Source organism: Callorhinchus milii, unplaced genomic scaffold, assembly GCF_018977255.1.
Source record: "Callorhinchus milii isolate IMCB2004 unplaced genomic scaffold, IMCB_Cmil_1.0 Scaffold218, whole genome shotgun sequence".
Classification (NCBI taxonomy): Eukaryota; Metazoa; Chordata; class Chondrichthyes; order Chimaeriformes; family Callorhinchidae; genus Callorhinchus; species Callorhinchus milii.
Genome location: NW_024704959.1, coordinates 78,446 through 83,615, shown reverse-complemented (window position 1 = coordinate 83,615; position 5,170 = coordinate 78,446).

The following is a 5,170-nucleotide window of genomic DNA, read 5'->3' as shown; positions in this document are numbered from 1 at the left end:
GACACTATAATGAGCGTTTTGCCAGCTCCAGGGAATTCGGAGCGAGAGAAACGAGGCCCCGTAACGCACATGAGAGCAATCCCGGCCAATTTCTACCGTTTGATGGGGTCTATGTGTAAAAATTTTGACTTTTTTTGGTGCACGAGCAAATCTGCTGGAAAAGCCTGTGGACGGTTCGTGACGTTCGTACGATATTTGGCGACACAAAAATTGCGATTTCCCAGCTTCAGGGAATTCGGAGCGAGAGAAACGAGGCCCCGTAACGCACATGAGAGCAATCCCGGCCAATTTCTACCGTTTGATGGGGTCTATGTGTGCTGGAAGAGCATGTGGAAGTTTCGTGACGTTCGACGATATTTGGCGACACTTAATGAGCGTTTTGCCAGCTCCAGGGAATTCGGAGCGAGAGAAACGAGGCCCCGTAACGCACATGAGAGCAATCCCGGCAATTTCTACGTTTGATGGGGTTTATGTGTGCTGGAAAAGCGTGTGGAAGTTTCGTGACGTTCGGACGATATTTGGCGACACTAAAATGAGCGTTTTGCCAGCTCCAGGGAATTCGGAGCGAGAGAAACGAGGCCCCGTAACGCACATGAGAGCAATCCCGGCCAATTTCTACCGTTTGATGGGGTCTATGTGTAAAAATTTTGACTTTTTTTGGTGCACGAGCAAATCTGCTGGGAAAGCGTGTGGAAGTTTCGTGACGTTCGGACGATATTTGGCGACACTAAAATGAGCGTTTTGCCAGCTCCAGGGAATTCGGAGCGAGAGAAACGAGGCCCCGTAACGCACATGAGAGCAATCCCGGCCAATTTCTACCGTTTGATGGGGTCTATGTGTGCTGGAAAAGCGTGTGGAAGTTTCGTGACGTTCGGACGATATTTGGCGACACTATAATGAGCGTTTTGCCAGCTCCAGGGAATTCGGAGCGAGAGAAACGAGGCCCCGTAACGCACATGAGAGCAATCCCGGCCAATTTCTACCGTTTGATGGGGTCTATGTGTGCTGGAAAAGCGTGTGGAAGTTTCGTGACGTTCGGACGATATTTGGCGACACTATAATGAGCGTTTTGCCAGCTCCAGGGAATTCGGAGCGAGAGAAACGAGGCCCCGTAACGCACATGAGAGCAATCCCGGCCAATTTCTACCGTTTGATGGGGTCTATGTGTAAAAATTTTGACTTTTTTTGGTGCACGAGCAAATCTGCTGGAAAAGCCTGTGGACGGTTCGTGACGTTCGTACGATATTTGGCGACACAAAAATTGCGATTTCCCAGCTTCAGGGAATTCGGAGCGAGAGAAACGAGGCCCCGTAACGCACATGAGAGCAACCCGGCCAATTTCTACCGTTTGATGGGGTCTATGTGTGCTGGAAAAGCGTGTGGAAGTTTCGTGACGTTCGGACGATATTTGGCGACACTATAATGAGCGTTTTGCCAGCTGCAGGGAATTCGGAGCGAGAGAAACGAGGCCCCGTAACGCACATGAGAGCAATCCCGGCCAATTTCTACCGTTTGATGGGGTCTATGTGTGCTGGAAAAGCGTGTGGAAGTTTCGTGACGTTCGGACGATATTTGGCGACACTATAATGAGCGTTTTGCCAGCTCCAGGGAATTCGGAGCGAGAGAAACGAGGCCCCGTAACGCACATGAGAGCAATCCCGGCCAATTTCTACCGTTTGATGGGGTCTATGTGTGCTGGAAAAGCGTGTGGAAGTTTCGTGACGTTCGGACGATATTTGGCGACACTATAATGAGCGTTTTGCCAGCTCCAGGGAATTCGGAGCGAGAGAAACGAGGCCCCGTAACGCACATGAGAGCAATCCCGGCCAATTTCTACCGTTTGATGGGGTCTATGTGTGCTGGAAAAGCGTGTGGAAGTTTCGTGACGTTCGGACGATATTTGGCGACACTATAATGAGCGTTTTGCCAGCTCCAGGGAATTCGGAGCGAGAGAAACGAGGCCCCGTAACGCACATGAGAGCAATCCCGGCCAATTTCTACCGTTTGATGGGGTCTATGTGTAAAAATTTTGACTTTTTTTGGTGCACGAGCAAATCTGCTGGAAAAGCCTGTGGACGGTTCGTGACGTTCGTACGATATTTGGCGACACAAAAAATTGCGATTTCCCAGCTTCAGGGAATTCGGAGCGAGAGAAACGAGGCCCCGTAACGCACATGAGAGCAATCCCGGCCAATTTCTACCGTTTGATGGGGTCTATGTGTGCTGGAAAAGCGTGTGGAAGTTTCGTGACGTTCGGACGATATTTGGCGACACTATAATGAGCGTTTTGCCAGCTCCAGGGAATTCGGAGCGAGAGAAACGAGGCCCCGTAACGCACATGAGAGCAATCCCGGCCAATTTCTACCGTTTGATGGGGTCTATGTGTGCTGGAAAAGCGTGTGGAAGTTTCGTGACGTTCGGACGATATTTGGCGACACTATAATGAGCGTTTTGCCAGCTCCAGGGAATTCGGAGCGAGAGAAACGAGGCCCCGTAACGCACATGAGAGCAATCCCGGCCAATTTCTACCGTTTGATGGGGTCTATGTGTGCTGGGAAAAGCGTGTGGAAGTTTCGTGACGTTCGGACGATATTTGGCGACACTATAATGAGCGTTTTGCCAGCTCCAGGGAATTCGGAGCGAGAGAAACGAGGCCCCGTAACGCACATGAGAGCAATCCCGGCCAATTTCTACCGTTTGATGGGGTCTATGTGTGCTGGGAAAAGCGTGTGGAAGTTTCGTGACGTTCGGACGATATTTGGCGACACTAAATGAGCGTTTTGCCAGCTCCAGGGAATTCGGAGCGAGAGAAACGAGGCCCCGTAACGCACATGAGAGCAATCCCGGCCAATTTCTACCGTTTGATGGGGTCTATGTGTAAAAATTTTGACTTTTTTTGGTGCACGAGCAAATCTGCTGGAAAAGCCTGTGGACGGTTCGTGACGTTCGTACGATATTTGGCGACACAAAAAATTGCGATTTCCCAGCTTCAGGGAATTCGGAGCGAGAGAAACGAGGCCCCGTAACGCACATGAGAGCAATCCCGGCCAATTTCTACCGTTTGATGGGGTCTATGTGTGCTGGAAAAGCGTGTGGAAGTTTCGTGACGTTCGGACGATATTTGGCGACACTATAATGAGCGTTTTGCCAGCTCCAGGGAATTCGGAGCGAGAGAAACGAGGCCCCGTAACGCACATGAGAGCAATCCCGGCCAATTTCTACCGTTTGATGGGGTCTATGTGTGCTGGAAAAGCGTGTGGAAGTTTCGTGACGTTCGGACGATATTTGGCGACACTATAATGAGCGTTTTGCCAGCTCCAGGGAATTCGGAGCGAGAGAAACGAGGCCCCGTAACGCACATGAGAGCAATCCCGGCCAATTTCTACCGTTTGATGGGGTCTATGTGTAAAAATTTTGACTTTTTTTGGTGCACGAGCAAATCTGCTGGAAAAGCCTGTGGACGGTTCGTGACGTTCGTACGATATTTGGCGACACAAAATTGCGATTTCCCAGCTTCAGGGAATTCGGAGCGAGAGAAACGAGGCCCCGTAACGCACATGAGAGCAATCCCGGCCAATTTCTACCGTTTGATGGGGTCTATGTGTGCTGGAAAAGCGTGTGGAAGTTTCGTGACGTTCGGACGATATTTGGCGACACTATAATGAGCGTTTTGCCAGCTCCAGGGAATTCGGAGCGAGAGAAACGAGGCCCCGTAACGCACATGAGAGCAATCCCGGCCAATTTCTACCGTTTGATGGGGTCTATGTGTAAAAATTTTGACTTTTTTGGTGCACGAGCAAATCTGCTGGAAAGCGTGTGGAAGTTTCGTGACGTTCGGACGATATTTGGCGACACTAAAATGAGCGTTTTGCCAGCTCCAGGGAATTCGGAGCGAGAGAAACGAGGCCCCGTAACGCACATGAGAGCAATCCCGGCCAATTTCTACCGTTTGATGGGGTCTATGTGTGCTGGAAAAGCGTGTGGAAGTTTCGTGACGTTCGGACGATATTTGGCGACACTATAATGAGCGTTTTGCCAGCTCCAGGGAATTCGGAGCGAGAGAAACGAGGCCCCGTAACGCACATGAGAGCAATCCCGGCCAATTTCTACCGTTTGATGGGGTCTATGTGTGCTGGAAAAGCGTGTGGAAGTTTCGTGACGTTCGGACGATATTTGGCGACACTATAATGAGCGTTTTGCCAGCTCCAGGGAATTCGGAGCGAGAGAAACGAGGCCCCGTAACGCACATGAGAGCAATCCCGGCCAATTTCTACCGTTTGATGGGGTCTATGTGTAAAAATTTTGACTTTTTTTGGTGCACGAGCAAATCTGCTGGAAAAGCCTGTGGACGGTTCGTGACGTTCGTACGATATTTGGCGACACAAAAATTGCGATTTCCAGCTTCAGGGAATTCGGAGCGAGAGAAACGAGGCCCCGTAACGCACATGAGAGCAATCCCGGCCAATTTCTACCGTTTGATGGGGTCTATGTGTGCTGGAAAAGCGTGTGGAAGTTTCGTGACGTTCGGACGATATTTGGCGACACTATAATGAGCGTTTTGCCAGCTCCAGGGAATTCGGAGCGAGAGAAACGAGGCCCCGTAACGCACATGAGAGCAATCCCGGCCAATTTCTACCGTTTGATGGGGTCTATGTGTGCTGGAAAAGCGTGTGGAAGTTTCGTGACGTTCGGACGATATTTGGCGACACTATAATGAGCGTTTTGCCAGCTCCAGGGAATTCGGAGCGAGAGAAACGAGGCCCCGTAACGCACATGAGAGCAATCCCGGCCAATTTCTACCGTTTGATGGGGTCTATGTGTGCTGGGAAAAGCGTGTGGAAGTTTCGTGACGTTCGGACGATATTTGGCGACACTAAATGAGCGTTTTGCCAGCTCCAGGGAATTCGGAGCGAGAGAAACGAGGCCCCGTAACGCACATGAGAGCAATCCCGGCCAATTTCTACCGTTTGATGGGGTCTATGTGTGCTGGGAAAAGCGTGTGGAAGTTTCGTGACGTTCGGACGATATTTGGCGACACTATAATGAGCGTTTTGCCAGCTCCAGGGAATTCGGAGCGAGAGAAACGAGGCCCCGTAACGCACATGAGAGCAATCCCGGCCAATTTCTACCGTTTGATGGGGTCTATGTGTAAAAATTTTGACTTTTTTTG